Source organism: Canis lupus, chromosome 5, assembly GCF_011100685.1.
Source record: "Canis lupus familiaris isolate Mischka breed German Shepherd chromosome 5, alternate assembly UU_Cfam_GSD_1.0, whole genome shotgun sequence".
NCBI lineage: Eukaryota > Metazoa > Chordata > Mammalia > Carnivora > Canidae > Canis > Canis lupus.
Window position 1 is genome coordinate 11,165,882 of NC_049226.1, and position 18,848 is coordinate 11,184,729.

General features: G+C 45.4%; 1 long non-coding RNA gene across 1 annotated transcript; it reads left to right on the forward strand.

The window, feature by feature from the left end:
* The first annotated feature begins 1,984 nt into the window (after positions 1-1,984).
* LOC106558763 lies at positions 1,985-18,114 on the forward strand. The gene is made up of 6 exons (XR_005359118.1): positions 1,985-2,092; positions 2,778-2,844; positions 3,911-3,998; positions 4,126-4,263; positions 16,445-16,524; positions 17,706-18,114. It is a non-coding gene; the product is annotated as an uncharacterized LOC106558763 (long non-coding RNA).
* The last annotated feature ends 734 nt before the right edge of the window (positions 18,115-18,848 follow it).

The following is an 18,848-nucleotide window of genomic DNA, read 5'->3' on the forward strand; positions in this document are numbered from 1 at the left end:
TGCCTTTTGGTGAAACCCCAGTAAAAGTGCTAGACACAAGCTCCGTGAACCTCCTGGCTGGTGAGCATGCTGATGTGTCTGGAGGGTAATGTGCTCTGTTTCCATGAGGAGAGGACACAGAAGCTCTGCATTCAGGACCCTCCCAGATCTCACCCCATGTGTCTCTTCATTTGGTTCATCCTGATTCATATCCTTTAGGGTGAAACTATAAGTATAGAATTTTCCTGAGTTATCAGGGTTGTCTAACAATTTATCAAACCTGAGGGAGGTAATGAGAATCCCCCAGATTTGTAGCTCGTTGGTCAGAAGTATGCATGGCCTGCCCCTCCCCCCCCCGCCTTGCAGCTGATATCCAAGTCAGGGCAACCTCTTGGGGACCCAGCCTTTTACTTGTGGGTATGCACAGACACCAGGGCGTTAATGCAGAACTGAACTGCAGTTTATCAGTTGGTATCAGAGTAGCTATTTCAGGTACCTGGTCTCTATCTAGCAAGTCACTCACCTCTGAGGCTTCATTTCTTCGTCTATAAAGTGAGGTTATCTGTGATGATTCCTGTAACCAACTCACAATGAGACAGTAGCAGTGAGAGTGTGTGGTGCACTGTCTGGTGCTGTATATGTCTGTTCCTGTTCCTGCTGCCTCAGCTGGTGACCTGAGGCTCGCCCAGCCTGCGTGGACCTCAGCTTCCATGTCAGGGAGATGCACCCCTCTGTTCCTACACCTCACTGAATTTGTACAGAGTGAAACTGAGTCATCCATGTAGGAAGACTTTGACAAATACTCCAGCAATTGCACTACTGGGAATTTATCCAAAGGATGCAAATGTAGTGATTCAAAGGGCCACCTGCACCCCAGTGTTTACAGCAGCAACATCCACAATAGCCAAACTATGGAAAGAGCCCAGATGCCCATCGACAGATGAATGGAAAAAGATGTGGTATCTGTATACAGTGGAATATTACTCAGCCATCAGAAAGGATGAAATCTTGCTGTTTGCAATGATGTGGATGGAACTAGAGGGTATTCTGAGCGAAATAAGTCAGAGAAAGACAAATACCATATGATTTCCCTCATATGTGGAATTTAAGAAACAAAACAGATGAACAGGGGAAGAGAAGGAAAAATAAGATAAAAGGGGGGCAAACAGAGGGAGGCAAACTATAAGAGACTCTTAACTCTAGGAAACAATGAGGGTCGCTGAGGGGAGGAGGGTGGGGGGACGGGGTAGCTGGGTGATGGGCGTTAAGGAGGGCACGTGACGTGATGAGCACTGGGTGTTGTAGGCAACTGATGCATCACTAAATTCTACCCCTGAAACCAACAATACGTTACATGTTAACTAAATTGAACTTAAATTAAGATGTTTTTAAATACTACATAGTACTTCTAAGATCAAAGCTGCTGCCTTCTTTGTTTTTAATTTCTGAATGCATTACATAAAAACAGCTGAATTCATTTTTACTGAATTTTGAGCATTTGGGATAGTCAGACTTTAAAAGGTGGACCACAAGGTAATAAAAGGAATTCACCCCAGAAAGCCCCAGTGACACCTCAAAGAGCTAGACCGTCATCCTCCTGAGGAATAGAAACTAAAGGACCATGAGATGCCTTAGTGACCACCATACTGAGGGTCCCCAGGATATGGAAATGCAACATCAAGAGAAACCAAGGGGGGGGGTTTCTGACAGTAGCCAGAAGAGGGGTAGGCAGTTAAAAATTACAGTGTTGATTTGCAGTGGATTTCCTTTTTGCATGATAATTGTTGTTTCCAGTAACTCTAGGCACGCCGGCTAGTACACAGATGTGAATCTAATACGGTAACAGATTCAGATAGATCAGCTATAGAAATCGAGATCAGAGATATTTCAAAATTATGAGGCTCATGAATAATGTCCTTTCCCTTCTCGTTTCAATTTGGTTCCTCTAATCAGCCAGACTGGGGGTAGGGAGGTGCCTCTCTTCCAGTTAAGAAAAAGCAGAATTGAAACAGGCTGCTTTGCGTCCAAGCCTTGCGCTGGGACCTCAGTCTGTGCAAAGTGGATATCCTGTCCTACCCGCCACCAACCTGCTCCCCATCCTGCAGGAACGTGGGTAAGTTCCCAATCTAAGTGGGATTTTACTGGCAGGCCACTGCCCGTTGCCCTCATGAGAAAGCTGGGGATGCCTCTCTTCCTTCCCCTCTACTTCCAATCTGTTAACCAGTTCTGCTTATACTACCCTGTAAAATTATTTCTCAAATCCATTTCTCTTCCCCCCCCCCCCATCACAATCCTTAGCTCCGATCCATGCACAGACCCAGGCAGGTCTGAGTCTGTGAGTGAACCCCACAGCTGGACACAGATTTGTGCAGGAAATTGGAAGGCTGTGACCACAGTTATGGGGAAGTGGGCATCAGTGACTGTAGCTCAAAAGGGTGAGGCAAGAGAAAGCTCTGAACGCCCCTGTCTCCTTGCAAATACGTTTTAGGAAAATAAGACTACTGTGAATTCTTAGGGGAACCTCCTATTTTGGTACCAGCAGTATAACCTTCGCTGTATATCTAATTATCCCCAAGTCCAGAGTCTTCGGAAAGTAGCAGAAGACAAATGACACAATGAGTAGGAAAGAGCAAGAGCAAGAGGATGCAGCTCAGTGGACCAAGATCCCACTTGGTGCCAACCATGGGGACATCCCTTTGTACCCTCGAGTGTTTCACAAACCTGTCTTGAGCATCTAGCAGGTGTCTCACCCTCAGCTACATACTGGTGACGCAAAACAAATAATCTCTGTCCTTAAGGTACTGCTTGGAGGACAAGACAGGTGTGAAAAGGGATTGAGAATCTAGATGGAAGAGACCTCAGTAGGTAAGTTCCCATATTTGGGACCAGGACCACATCTTGGTACTTTCCTATGTGGTTACTTATTTAATACTTATAACATCTCAGTGAAATAGCTACTATAGTCCCCATTTTTAAGAAGAAATAACCCACCATAAGTGGTTAAATTTCTTGTTCGTGCCCCACAGTGACTGCACGGCGGAGCTAGGATTCAAACGAGGGTCTCCATTTCTAACCTTATGTGTTCCCTCACCTACTGTCCTCCTCCAACATACTGAAAATCCTCCCTTGGTTTAATCCCATCTGTGTGGAGGCTCTGCCCCTGGAGACAGACCAAAGCTATTCTCTTAAAAACAAACAAAACAAACAAGCAAAAAAACACCTCCACAAAGGTTTAGAATGAGGAAAAAATGCCCAAGTTAAACATTTTATTTTTTTTAAAGATGTTTATTTATTTGAAAGAGAGAGAGCAGGGGATGGGCAAAGGGAGAAGCAGGCTCTTTGTTTGGCTTAATGCAGGGCTTGATCTAAGGACCCTGGGACCATGACCTGAGCCAAAGGCAGATGTTTAACGGACTGAGCCACCCAGGCACCCCCAAGATAAATATTTTAATGTAAAGAATGAAAATGAGAGAAGAATAAACCAGCCTTCTTCTGACAGGCAAGCCCTCCATTCTGAAAGAAAGTTGGTGGCCACATGGACAAAGAGGAAAAAAAAAAAAAAGGGAGAGAGTCAAACCAAGCAACAGACTCTTAGCTATAGAATAAACTGGGAGTTCCCAGAGGGGGATGTGGGGCGATGGGGGAAACAGGGTGAAGGGGATTAAAGAGCACGCTTATCTTGAATCACTATATCGTACACCTGGAACTAACATACCACTGGATGGTAGCTATGTCTTGTCCTCTGCTTGGAAGAGATGAGGTTGCCAGCAAGTGAGTTGTTCTGGTAATGAAATGGAATAGTAACTATTTGCTATAAATAAATACATTTAAAAAAACTAATACTTAGGAAGACTCTCCCCCAAAACGAAAAAGCTGTGAATGACACTGAAAGGCAAATATCTCCGATGCCTCTTTTCCACCCTAAATCCAGTTCAGCCCTGAGTCACACGGGCCTTCCTCCACAATGTGGCCAATTCACCCACTCCTCGCCACCCAACCGCTGACACAGCAGAATATTGGTAAGTGATAGGATTATGGGCATGATGTTTTCCCCTAAAGCCAACATAATACCTGTATAATTGTTATATCTTTAAAATTTTTCTATTTTAAAATTCATATTGAAAAAAAATGTATGTTGTAAAACAGTCCTGAAGCGTGCCGTGTGTATGGACAGTATCGGACCAGTTGCACCAAATGCGGTTTGGAACACCTGAGTCCTGCAGCAGCAGCTGATGGTAACAGCCACATCTTCTACAAATCAGCCTGGAGCTGATGGAAATGCAGGTGGGCCCTGGAAGCTCGGGGCTGGGGGAGGAGGAGGAAGGAGGGGGAGAAGGTGGGAAGGGGGTGAGAGGGAGGAGGGGGGAGGGAGGAGGGGAGAGGGTGGAGGGAGGAAGGTGGAGGTGAGAGGGAGGAGGGTGGAGGTGAGAGGGGGACGGAGGAGGGGAGAGGGTGGAGGTGAGAGGGTGGAGGTGAGAGGGAGGAGGGAGGAGGGTGGAGGTGAGGAGGAGGTGAGGAGGAGGGAGGAGGTGAGAGGAAGAAGGGGGGAGGAGGAGGGAGGAGGTGAGGAGAGAGGAGGAAGGAGGAGGAGGTGAGAGAGGAGAGAGGAGGAAGGAGGAGGAGGGAGGAGGTGAGGAGAGAGGAGGAAGGAGGGGGGAGGAGGGGGGAGGAGGGGGGAGGAGGGAGGAGGTGAGGGGGAGGGGAGGAGGGAGGAGGGATGGAGGAGGGAGGAGGTGAGGAGGGGGGAGGAGGGGAGGAGGGGAGGAGGAGGTGAGGGAGGGAGGAGGGAGGAGGTGAGAGGGAGGAGGAAGGAAGAGGAGGGTGAGGGAAGGAGGTGGGAAGAAGGAGGGGAAGCGAGGCCTCCTTTCACCGCAGGGCCCTGCGCACGGTCCAGGGGCGGAGCCGGCAGGGTGCAGTGACGGGGGCTGCCCGCAAGGGGGCAGAAGCCACCCAGTCGCTAGCCCGGCCCTGGGGAGGCCCCGTGTCCCCGGGTCCCCGTGACCCCGTGACCCGCAGGGACCCAGATCTCCAGCCGCTGAGGAATCTCTGCGTCTGTTTTGCTGTCGTTTTGACGCCAATTACGGAAGGGTTAGAGCCGAGTGCCCCGTGTTCAGAAATAGCTGCTCAGATGGGGCTAAAAGCGTTCGGTGTCAAGGCTTTGGTGACCTTCCCGCCCGTGGCACACAAGCTCAAAGTCTTCTTGCAGAGCCACGGGGAGGTGGTGAGATGACCTAGATTTAAAAATCATCCGATAGAGGGGTGGCTCCCCGTGCCAGTGACATCTGGCCCCCTCCACCCTGCTCCCGGGGGAGAAAAGCCCTCCCCCTTATCTAAAGACAGAGACTGTTGAGGCCAGATTCAGGGGCTCCCCGACCACTCTATTTACTCCTGGTCCCCGGGGCTTTGGCTTGACAAAGAGAGAGAACAAATAATGTGATCAGACACCAAAGACCAAATCTAAATGATTTCGGTACTCTCCAATTCCACCTGCATGGCTCATTTCCTTAAGCTGAATGTATTTGTGATCTTTTAAAAAAAAATTAAAATTTTTTAAAAATTGAGAGAGCGAGAGCACCAACACAAGCGGGGGACAGAGGCAGATGGAGAGGGAGAAGCAGGTTCCCCGCTGAGCAGGGACCCCGATGATGCGATGCAGGGCTGGATCCCAGGACCCTGAGATCATGACCTGAGTGAGGGGAAGGCAGATGTTTAATTGACTGAGCCACCAGATGCCCCTGTATTTGAGATGTTAATAAAGAGTAACACACACACACACACACACACACACACACACACACCCCTACCTTTTCCCTGGTCATACAGCCACAAACCCACCATGCTGGCCTTTATCTAGAAGCAAAGGCTCTCAGAACCCCAGAACTGCAGGCATCAGAATCACCCAGAAGCCCAGTCTGCTGGGCCCCACCCCTCGAGCCTCTAATGGAGTGAAACTGAGATGGGTGTTGATGCTGCTGCTGGTTGGGGAACCCTTTGAGAACCACTGTCATAATGACATAGAACAGCAGGGGTTGTCTCTCTCTCTCTCTCTCTCTCTCTCTCCATTGCATTATCCTCAGCACTACAATGCTCAGAAACAAATACTTAACAAATAAGGAAAAGAAACTAATGTTCACGGAGACTATTGTATGCCAGGTGCTTTGCATCCCTCAAGGCCATTTCATTTAATCCGCACAAATTCCTGGAAAGTAGGTAGGATTAATCCCCATTTTCAAATTAGAAAACAAAGTTTTGTCCAAGAAGTTATCTGACCGCCATCATCTCTCTAACAAGTGTCACTGCCTGGATTTGCTCTGGCTTCAGAGTTCATGCTGAATATTCTATCCCCTGTGTAAAAAGTGGATGCAGTGAAATGAATAAAAGTGGAACAATAAGCAGATTCAGGGGGCGGGGGGGACACTTGGGGGGCTCAATCTGTTAAGCGTTTGACCTCAGCTCAGGTCATGATTTCATGGGTCCTGAGATCAAGTCCCACATCGGGCTCCCTGCTCAGTGGGGAGTCTGCTTCTCCCTCTCTCTCTGCACCCCCACCCCAGCTCATGCTCACTCTTGTGCTCTCTCTCAAATAAAGCCTCTTAAAACGCTGAGCAGTTGGGGTTTTTTTGTTTGTTTGTTTGTTTGTTTTTAGGCAAGTAAGCAGTGTAAGAAAGCTTTGCAGTCCCAATTAGTATCCAATTAGTATCCGACATGGCTCCCAGATTGCCCCCGTGCCCATGACATGGCTCTGGGGAAAGAGGGCAGGCTAAGTGAAGAGCCACCAATGTTGAGGACGAGACTGCTACTAGCAGTTACAACAGCCTCAAAGAATAGAACACCATACGTTTTCCAGAATAGAAAGTAGTTTCCATTCTTGCATCTGAAGAAGGGGTATTTGTCTAAAAGGGTGTTGGGGATGTTTGTTAAAGAGCTTTCTACAGATCAGAAATCCCCAAGCTGGAGGTCTGATGAATTTCAAAAGCAGAAAAACAAAATGCGATGCAATGTTTAAAAGCCTGAGAAACTGATTAACACCCTTCACAGTTTTTTAGGTTTCTGCCTCAAAATGGAAGTGTTTGCTTCCTCAAGCAACCCCTTTTGGTTTTTTTAGGCAAACATAAGCATTTTGATTCTGTGTTTGTGTGTGTGTGTGGCAGAAGTAGGGGGAGAATTTCTATTCAACGTCATGCAATGTCAGGAAATAAACCTTTTGCATAAAATGTTGAAATCCCAAACAGACTCCTAGCTGGTACGTCTTGGAGAACAGTTAAACAGATTTTCATTAATAATAATCTGTGTGGGGAAGAACTGAATTTCAACATGTTAGGCAATGCACAATTTAATTCCACCAACAGAACCTCCTCTGAAGACATTATCTTCAAGAAACTTGCAAATTAAGCAGAAGAGTATGATAGACGTATTAATAATTATGGTAACTGGGATACAGGGATGTTTGTGTCTTTTCAATATTCCTGTGTTGAGATCCTAACTCCCAGGGGGATGGTATTTGGGGTGGGGCCTATGGGAGGTGATCAGGTCATGAGGGTGGAGCTCCATGATGGGATTAGAACCCCTATGAGAAGAAACTGGGGAGCAGATTTTTCCCTCTGCCTCATGAAGATACAATGAGAAGGCGGCCGTCTGTAAATCAGAGAACGGGCCTTCACCAGACACCAGAACTGCTGGTGCCTTGGTGTTGGACTTCCCAGCTTCCAGAACTGTGAGACAAGAGTGCTGTTCCAAGCCCCCAGTCTTATTAAAATGGGCCAAACTGACAAAGACAGCAACCATGGTCCAACTGAAGAGGAAACAAGCAGCAAAAACTGCTTTTTCTTCATGATTCTTCTTACATGTCTTTCTAGCCCCATCAGGGCTTTTTGTCTGTCTGCTGCCATCTAAACTATTTCTGCTCTCGTAACGGCCTTGTTGTCCCTGACTCTGGTCTACCCAACACACTGCCATTGGGTTTACCCTCCTAAATTTGAGGCAGTTGGCTGTCCCCAGTCAGGCTTTCCATGGACCGTAGTTGCCTGCAAAGCTGAAGTGATCTGGTTACCAAAGTCCACCCGCCCCGCCCCCTACCCCCCACCCCCCGCGAGTTCTGCTGCAAACTATTTGCCAACATTATCTGCTTTCAATCCTCAACTCCAGTCAAGTCCATACACACTCACTGTCCCTGAATACACCACAAAGCTTCCCATGTAAAACCCAACAGCACTGACTACGCCACTGTTTACTATTTGGCATATGCTATGCTGAGATATTCCCTACATGAGATGTGTTCATCTCATGGCTCATCACAATTTCTAAGAGTAAGAATTGTGTACATTTGTCCTTATGTCCTCAGTCTTCGACGCAGGATGGGTACACAGTTGGCCTTCAATGAATCCAGCTAACTTTGATTAAGGCTTTCATTAAAGACATCAGGTCTTATTTACAATACTCCATACTTACGCCCATCCGTGATAAACATGAATGGGCAGAGTCAAATCAGCATCTCTTGGAGTGACATAAAATTAGACTCAAGTTAAGACACCTATAGACTTGTCAAGTGGGTGCATATGTTGCCCCTCTCCAAGAGGATAAGTGCCCTTCTCCTTTCAAGGTCAATGTCAAGTGTCACCAATATCACAACTGAGTAAGCACCCTTTTAGTCTGCTTATATTTATTTCTTTTTTTTTTAAAGCATGTTATTTATTGACAGAAAGAGAGCAAATCAGCACAAGTAGGAGGGTTAGAGAAAGAGGGAGCAGCAGGCTCCCTTGCTCAGCAGGGATGTTGAGTCTTGATGGAGAACTCGATTCCAGGACCCTGGGATCATGAACTGAGACGAAGGCCAACACTGAACCGAGTAAGCCACCCAGGAACCCTTGCTTATATTTATTTCTTAGATTAGGAAGGCTTAGCCCTCTACAAAGGGGACCGAGCCAGGAATCATAGATGTTTATTGGCCTAAAATTATCTGAATGAGCTTTGACCAAGTGGGTGTGAAAAGCCTTCTGACACCTCTGCTAGACTCTTCAGACTAGTTAGCAGTTTTTCATCAGGGACTTCAACTCAAATGTGCCTTCTGGTTATCAGGCTATTACTCCAATATGGCCTGTTGATCTACTTTTTTGGCTACTTTTTTCTAACTTGAAAAATGGCAACATAAGATAGTTCATTTCCTTTGGTCTATAAACATAGTTTTTGGTTATGATTTAGGACTGGAAGCAATGAATTAAAATAGCAGAATGCATATAAATTGCAAAATGCTTTTCACATTGCTCCACTCACCACAGTGGTAGGTTAGCCATTCACTTAGGTTCGGGAACAAGATTAGTTAATTAAGTGTTAATCTGAGAACAACACAGCACTGGCAACATGTATAGGCAGGTCCCACCAGCAAACACTACTCACCAAGAACAGCTGCATATAAATTTATTATTTACTTAATACTGATGAGCTGGAGAAAAAAAAAGCTTCAGCTGTGAATCAGTACTTTTGCCTATAGTTGGTTTCCAAACTATAGTTGGCAAAGTTAGAGAATCACTACCATGCCGGGTTCCTGGAATACAACATAGTTGAATGATTCAAAGAGGAACTGCTCAGAATTACTGGCTCTGAAGAGTGTTGTTGGGGTCCTCAAGGATTTTCAGTATTTTAAATTAAGTATTTCAGATTTAGATGATTTTAGATTTCAGAATTTTAGTATTTTGGGATTTTCTTATTTTAACAGTCTTTTACGTATTTCTCAAATTGTTGGAGGCAAAACCTCACTCACATGAGTGTAATGAGCAGAGTCAGAGACTCAGCCCTCGCCTGCCACCCACTACTTCCGGTGCCTCAGCCTGCGTACTTTCCAAATTAGGAACTTACAAAATCTGCTAAAAAAAAAAAAAGAAAAAAAAAATCATGGCTGCCCTCAGCATTCCCACCTACCACCTACTGCTTAAAGCGCAAGTCTGTATCCAGACATGTAAGCCCCCCAACAGGTGACCTAACAAGGAGCCTGACTCTCCCTCCTCATGTCCCATCACTCCCTTTATGTCCCAGTTAGATGGTCCCATCTCCAGTCCCACTGACTTCTTTTGATCACTTTTGACAGTTGCTACAAGGCTAACAAGCAATTATTGGTCACCTATTATATTAGACGCTACACCAGAAATGTTCATACTTTGTCCATTGACCCCTCACAACAATGCGACAAGGTATTTTTCAAATAAGGAATGAAATTCAGAGACTTGTGACCTGATAGTAAGGGTTGGGTTGTATGTGAGTCCAAAATTTCAGGTCTTCCCACTATATATTGTCCCCTCTTGGCGAATCTTCCCTGTTCAGTTTCTCCTCTATAAATTCTACTCATACTCAGGACCCAGAACTAACTCCACCTGCTTCTGAAACCTTCTCCTTACTCTTCAGAGACATTGCCCTCCTTGGAATTCATAGCTCTTACTGATACTTTAGTACTCTTCATAAGCATCGAATAATTTTTTTAAAAACATTTATTTGAGAGAGAGAGAATGGGGTAGTGGGAGGAGCAGAGGAAGAGGGAGAAGAGGACTCCCTGCTGAGCAGGGAGCACAGTGATGTGGGACTGGGATCATAACCTGAGCCGAAGGCAGACACTTAAACAGTCAGGTGTCTGGGTGGCTCAGTTGGTTGAATTACGTATGCATTTCATGCACGTGTGTAGTATTTCTCCAACTAGACCGAAAGTTCCTTAAAGCAGGAGGCATGAGTTGCTCATAGTGTTTACTCCGCGCAATGCACAGAGTAGGTGCTGAATAATTACCTGTTAAGGAACATGACACTACCAGATGTGTCTAATACCATTCTTGCTACAGTCTGTCTCCTGCAACTGAACTAATTCAGGAAAACATCTAGCTAGCTTAAGAGAAAGCAGGCAGATGCTTAACAAACAAATGGAGTCTCTTGGAGAGGATAAAGGGAAAGAATCTGGTTTGGAGGTGGCTTTTGATGATTATCAAAAAGGGTAAAAAGTAGAAAAGACCTCTTTGACGATGAGAAAGGATAAAAAGTAGAAGGAGATCCATGATTATAATCAAATGCTAAATAGAGATTAGGACAAGGGCAATATGGCCATAAGATTGGCTAAATCCTCCCAGCAAAGTGCCCATGATAAAGGACTGTCTCTAGAAGTATCATTCTCCCTTGCCTACAAACACATATTCAGCACCTGCTCCATACAAGACATAACCGGGGCTGGTATTAAAAAGTGGTATTACAGTCTGCTCAAAAAATCCCCAATTCAACTGGCAAGGGAGGATAAATACCACATAGAAGAGCAGAAACACCAGGGTATGTACGAGCTACCGAATAAATGAAGTACGTTGAAGGCCAGTGCCAATGGAGCTCAGAGAGGGAGAGGCTCTCTGGGTGTCATGTCAGGAACGGTTTATGGGGAAGATGCAACTAGAATTGTACCTTGCAGTAGAAGCAGGACTACACAGGGAATGAGAAATGGGAAGAAAATTCTGAGCAAATGAGTAGGGGAGACTCACATTCCTCATGAAGACCATGTGAACATAGGAAGGGGCCAGGGATATAACATGTATGCTCCGCTGCTTATATCATAGCCCTAATTACATTGCCTTTTATACCACTGCACTGAGGCAAAACAAAAACCATGAATGAAACAAATTTGTAGGTTACTAGTTTGTGACAACTTACAGGGAGGAATCAGGTGTTGTGTGTGTCTAGCTTGGTGCCAGGGATTGTAGAAGTAATAATACAGATTTAAGACTTGGCCCTTGCTTTCAGAGAGCTAAATACCTACTTTGCGAGCAAGACAAACTCCTCCAGAAATGTTTATTTAAATGTGCTTTAAAAACCTGTACCATCAGTGCTAAATTATATTCTTTGGACTACAAAACACAAGCATTCTTTAAAGATTAAAAACATTAGCATGGACACAGGTGTTCAGTAGAGGTCACGTTACAGTGAATTCCCGGAGGTGGCTCATCAAAGTGCAACTTTAGGTTGGGCTGGGTTTGCCCCAGATAACTACTTTCACAATCCAGTTTCCACCAGGCACTGAGAATCTCTTATAAGTGATTCAGAAATGTTCAGTTTTAACCTGAAGACTTCACTAAGAACAATTTCAAGTCCAGGCAAGAACCATCTGACTTGGCAGCTTGGAAAGTGGGAGAAGTTGATGACACCGATTCTCCTACTGGCTTCCATTTCTGCTGAAATCCACCAAGTGAGAGACACCCAGCCAGTTTGCAGGATATTAAAAGCGTTAGACACAGTCACCCTGTGAGGGGCGTTGCGACTCACAGAATTGAGTCAGTGTATTATTCACGAGGCATCTTCTAATTTTTTATGGATATAAAACCCACAAGCCCAGACTATGGCAGAAGCAGTTGTTTTATGCTGCCATTTAAAAGTCTGTCTGAAATCGTACATGTGTCTTATTTTAACAGTTCCCAAAATGTTACAGAAACACTGAATTCAGCTCTTGAGCTTCCTCAAAACTCCTCCCACACAATTCTCTTCATTATCCCTGTGATCTGTAGAAATCCAACAGCCCAGCCAGCGTCTCCATGATGAGTCAGGCTTGTAGGAACAGGAGGCATAGGGCTCCTTCCACCCTGGGAGTAGTGTCTCCCTGGTGGCAAGTTGACTCTCTCAGCTCTAGTGACCTCTGGAGAAGGAAACGATTAGCTCTTCCAGTGACTGACAGGCATGCAGAACCAGCCAGAGAAGCAACATGAATTCAGCCTCTGAGCGGTCAGGTGGCCAGTGATGTGCGATGCTCTCTTATATGAGGAGAAGCACAAGAGTATCATGTCTACCTGTAAGTAATGAATTAATAATGAATGAAGTCACCATTCTCTACAAACTGGGTGCTGGGTTGAAACATTACAACTAAAGTCACCATCTGAAGATCACTGCGTGCCAGCCACTCTTTTAAGTACTTTTCCTATATAACCTCATTTTGCCCTCAGAAACCTCTGGAGTATGTACTATTACTATCTTATTATCCTCACGGTACAGAGAAATAGAGAGATTAGTTAGCTTGCTTGACTTGACCTAGTAAGAGGCAAAGGGAGGATTCGAACCAACACATTCTCACTCCGTAACTCAAGCTCTTTAACTCCATGGTCTACAACCAAATCTATAGACCATTTAGGACACAGACGGAGAAAGGAAACTACATACTCATTCATGGTTCTTGGAGGCAGGGATTACTAAATGGCTCGAGATTTATCAGGGGGCTGGCCAATGGTTGGGCCCAGGATTGGGGCACAGTGTGAGGAGGGGTGCTTTGAGGGTTGTCAGCCCAGAATTCACACAGGAGGACAAAGGAGGGGTCAAGTAAAGTTTCTTGAAGAAGGTACTGCTCAACTGAACTTTGAGGCCTAAGTGTAAATTAGAAGTGGAGAAGAAGCATGTGGTAGATTGATGGTAAAAATGCACACAATTCTTCATACCTCCTTGTATCCTTGCCCCTTGCAACGGACTTTGCGGCTCTTCTCATGAAAACATTGTTTCAGGGCACCTGGGTGGCTCAGTCAGTCAAGCATCTGCCTTTGGTCATGATCTCAGGGTCCTGGGATTGAATCTCATGTTCAGCTTCCTACTCAGCGGGGAATCTGCTTCTCCTCTGCTTCTCCCCCAACTTGTGTTCTCTCTCTCTCTCTCCAACAAATGAAATCTAAAACAATTTTTTTTTAAAAGAAAGAAAGAAAACATTGTCTGTTTCTACGTGCCTTGAATCATGTAACTTGCTTTGGCCAATAGTGTATAGTGCAAGCTATGAGCCAGTTCCCAGCCTTAGCCTCAAGGGCTTCTCATGCTTTTCTCTCTCTCTTGAGCTTTGCCACTAACAAAGCCTGTGAAAGGCCTGGGCTAGTCCTCTAGATGCTGACATACCACATGCTCCAGTCACCCTTGTCACCCCAGCCAACAGCCCACAAGAGTGAACCCATAGAGACCAGCCAAGCTTCCAGCCAAAGTGAGACCCAAGTGAGCTCAGTCAGGGCCAGCTGAACCTGGCTCTGGTTAGCAGAGCTGCCCAGCTGACCTCTAGCCTCATGAGGAATAAAGTTTATTGCTGTAGGGACACCTGGATGGCTCAGTGGTTGAGCACCTCCCTTCCGCCCAGGTTATGATCCCAGAGTCCCAGGATCAAGTCCCACATTGGGCTCCCTGCATGGAGCCTGCTTCTCCCTCTGCCTGTATCTCTGCCTCTCTCTCTGTATCTCTCATGAATAAATAGATAAAAATATTTTTTTATTGCTGTATATCACTGAGGTCTAGTGGTTGTTACACAGCATTATTATTATAATAGAAATAGGCAGGTCTTCTTTCATCTGAGTAAAGCCAGTATGATACAAACTGTACTGTGATCCTTCTGTGATTTGTTTGCTTTAGAAAAGAATATAGGATTCTCCCACTGGGGGCACCTGGGTGGCTCCATTGGTTGGATGTCTGACTTCGGCTAGGGTCATGGTCCCAGGGTCCTGGGATCAAGCCCCAAGTCGGGCTCCCTGCTCAGTAGGGAGCCTGCTTCTCCCTCTCTCCCCTGGTTGTGCGCTCTCTCTCTCTCTCTCTCTCTCTCAGATAAATAAATACAATAAAACTTAAAAAAAAAAAAAAAGGGATTCGCCCACTGTTCCAGGACTGGGTTTCTCAACCATTGAGTCTATTGAGAGTTTGGGCCCAATCATTCTGCGGGGGACTGACTGTTCTGGGCCTCCTAGGATGTGCAGCAGCATCCGTGGCCTCTACCCACTAGGTGCCAGTAGCAATCCCAGTTGTGACAACCAAAATGTTTCCAGATTGCCAAATGTCCTCTAGGGGGCAAAATCACTTTCAGTTAAGAAACACAGGTCCAGAAACAGAGGCAAAGAAGTTCAATAACCAAATACCCAAAGTCCCTTCAACCCAGCCATCTTTTCTCTCAGATAGTCCGAGTGGTAAACCCAGCTCGGACTCCGTATGAACACCAGTGCCTTCCCTGGGAATGTGTGGTATTGGACTGGCTGCTCCAGCACATGTAAAAGCTTGCTCTGGGCGCTCTCGCTGCCTCAGCACGTTGAGTATTGTCCATACAATGACATTCAAAAGAAAAGAGAAATGAAAACACAGGCCAAGAGGAATTACAGGCCACCTTGTAGATCAGATTGTGGAGGCCGAGAAAATTAAGGCCATTCCACCTCAAGTTTAGCATTAGCACAAGTACAGCCATCTTAGGCCCCTGGGAATAAGAGCTGAACTTTACAGGAAAAACTGCAGAATGTCCTTAACAGGGAATCCCATACCAGAAAGACAACAGAGCTCAGAATGCCCTTGGCAGAGAATCCCATATCAGATCTTGAGAAACTCCCCCACCCTTTCCCCCATATTGGAATGGAAAAAAAAAAAAAATCCTCCACGCCTTCTGAAAATCCCCTAGACCAGCCCATAAAAACCCCAGCTGTAACCCACTTCAGGGTCCAAGCCCCTGCTCTGCTGTGTGGAGTATCCTTGGACCCAAGCTCAAGCTTGTAAATAAACCCTCGTGTACTTGCATCAGTGTCAGGTCCTTGGTGGTTTCTCGGATTCACAACCTAGAGCACAACAAGACCACTTGTGTCCAAAACTTTCCTGTTTCCCTCTGACTTAAAAAATTCTTCCTCCTGGTTTATTTTATTTTTTTCTAGCCTGTAATAATGAAAGAGGGCAATTCATCATCACCTTCCCATAGGTATCTGGATATTCAAATGAGGATTCCAATTGCAACTGCCCCCTGTATCAGTAGAGAGTTTCCTAACTTAGAGCTAAGGAAGATGACTGGTGTTTCTCATAGTCCAGGGCTAAAGTTTAACTCAGCAGCTCTGATCATCATTGTGCTTTCCAGGAGCTAATTGCCCCTCATGAGAGGATGCCAGATTCAGGTCTTGGAAGAACTTGTCTTTTCCTAACACCCCAGCTTAATCAGCTCATTCGCTGGTTCCAGAAGATGGAAGGCAGAGGAAGAAGGCGGCTGAATCTTTGCTAATTTCTTACTCATCCTGACCCACACATTTTATTTGATAAATGTTATTTGAGGCTTCTTGTGTCCGTTGGGGCCTCCAGCAAATTGCTGATCTTCCCCAGGCTTCCATTTTCCTCTAAAAATACAGGATCACCTCTTACTTTTCCTGCTATACAGGAAAAACTGACAGATTTGGCACAAAAGGATATGTGTGTCCCAAGTCCATGAAAAATAAGAAGAACATCCATTAAGAAAAAGGACAAATCCAAGTTGAAGCTAATCTGAATTCTAAATCTGAGCGTCTCCCAGGCACCTCTGTCTTCCTGATTAATCTACTTTCCCAGTGGAACTGTGCCCAGTTGTGCACTTTAGGAGTTGCTTCAGAAAAAAAAAAAAAAGTGAAGTCATCAATTCTTGGCATCTCAGTGGTGGATGCAGCCAGACTTTATGGAGATCAGTTATTAATTCACTCTCTCTGTAATTCAATTGTTATTTTTCCTGCAGGGCTTGGTGGTGATGGTCCAGCTTTGTGAACACATGAGCATATTGCAGTGGAGAAGCAAAAAGAGGGTTTGAGAGTTCAGGTGAGGGTTTCCCCTAAGGTTGTTTCTGGGAATTCACATCAAATCTAGATGTCAGATATGACAAATTAACCATAGGTTTCAACAAGTCTGACTCTTTGGGCAGAACAGGAAATACAAATATGGTCTCCACTAGCCAATGGCAAAGGATGCTCCAGAACGCACCATGAAAGGCTAAGGTGACAACCTCAAAGTGTGCCCTGACCCTATGGGTCCATCTAGGTCCAGCCAGTGATGCTTGAGAGCATCTGATACCCACCCGGGCCAACGTCCATACAGAAGGCTCAGGATATTCAACTGAAAAAGGGAAAGCAAGTAAAAAACCTGCTTCCTTGCCTCTGCCAACCTACAAATACATGGAGAGAAAGGACAGTCTCCATCATTTACCCTGTCTTGCAGAACTTGGTGCTTTTTCACAAATTATCTCGGTTGAACCTCACAACCCTGTAACATACATAGGAGAGAGATCACAACCCAGATTTTTAAATGAGGAAACTAAAGATTTGAAGTCTTGTCCCTTGATCTCAGGGCAAACACAAGGAGGAAATCAGAAGTGGAAGCCAGTTTTTCTGACTGTAGACCTCGACCCCTTCCATCCACATGTTCTTTTCCAAGCAGACCTGGAGCATTCAAAAACATAGCCCTGGGGCGAAGCTTCATTGACCCAAGCCCCTTGTAGCAACAACCCCCTTTCCTTCCCTTCCCTCCCTCTTCTCCTCAAACCAGCCCCAAGGAATTTAGCACCCAGGCAGCAATCATCTCAGAAACTTGTTCCTGAGTTTCTTGTTCCTTGTGTAAAATCTTGGGTCCTCTTAGGCTGCTCTGTTTCTCTGGGAATTGATGAACATACGGCACATAATAGTGACAACAGTTAACAAATCCTGAGTGACTAAATGTGATAAATGATATTAATAACAGGTCACGGATCCCAACTAAAATGTGCCAGTAGATTGGTTCACTTGCTAAGGTTGGGGGTTGGGCTCTGTTGAGGGTGCCCAGCCCAGGGCATGAATGGGAGCTGATGTCAGCCTGGGGTGCCCCTTGCCAGCCTTGCTCCCTCACATACGGCTGTGTTTGCCCATGGGAGGACCATGAAGTTTTTTCAGGGAATCCTAGTGGCAGAAATGCTTCCAGCTTGAATTTAAGGGTTGAAATCTCACAACAGGAATCCTAAACTTTTACAGGGAAGAAGTTGCCTGTGAAACTACTCAGCTATGGCGTTGGGCCACCATCTATGGGCAGGATAATTCCGAAGGCGGAACCAAGAGCCTAGAGAGTGGAGCCAAGAGTCCTGAAGAATCTTTCCCAAGCCTTGAATTCTGATCAACATACTACCAGCACATTCTCTACTGGATCTCAAGTTCTCTGGGTAGCAGTGATTCCCATTCCTCTACCACCATTCCCCCTCCTTTTTGTTGTGGGGAGAGTGTCTATAATGTTATCCTTACCTATGTTGTAATGCCCTATTCTTGTGTTTTGGAGATAAGGGGTCAGACAACTTATATTTAAAATTTGTCATTTATTTATTTATTTATAATTTTTCCGCATGGAGCCTGCTTCACCCTCTGCCTGTGTCTCTGCCTCTCTCTCTGGGTCTCTCATGAATAAATAAATAAAATAAATAAATAAATAATAAAATAATAAATAAATTTTAAAAATTAATAAATAAATAAATAAATTCCTTGCCCTGATTGGCTGTGCTCCTGAAAGGTAGCCTCTGCCAAGAGGGTGGCCTTTTTTTAAATTGACACCGAGGTGCCCCGTGGCCTAGGGGCAGCGTGGTACTACAGCTATGTTCTCACAATTCACCAGAACCCTGTGGGGCAGATGACATTTCCAGTGTCATTTTACAGGTGAGGCAAGCAAAGCTTTGAAGAGATTAAATGATTTGACGGAGCTAGGAAATAAAAGAGCCCCTCTGCCGAATGCCACGGGGGTCAGCATGCTCTCACACTGCCCTCCCAGGGAAGCTGAGTCTACCTCTCCCCTGTGGCACGCTGAGACTATTCCCACACGGGCAAGGTGCCACTGTGAGTGAGCTTCAGAAATTTAATTCAGGGAAGCCACCTCACGAGAATCATCAGGAAAAAAAACTGTTTAAATCCCTTGTGCTTACAGATCTGAGCCAAGATCCTCAGACAACAAGTTTTCATAGGTGATAGGAGTTCACACTTTATCATTCCTATTCCCCAAGAAAACCAGGGAAAGAAAACCGGTGCTATTTTTCAAGGCAATGAGGAGTGTGGGCTAAGATTTTATTTAAAATATAAAAAGAAAAAAATATAGATGTATCAAAAGGATGGGACGCCTGGATGGCTCAGCGGTTG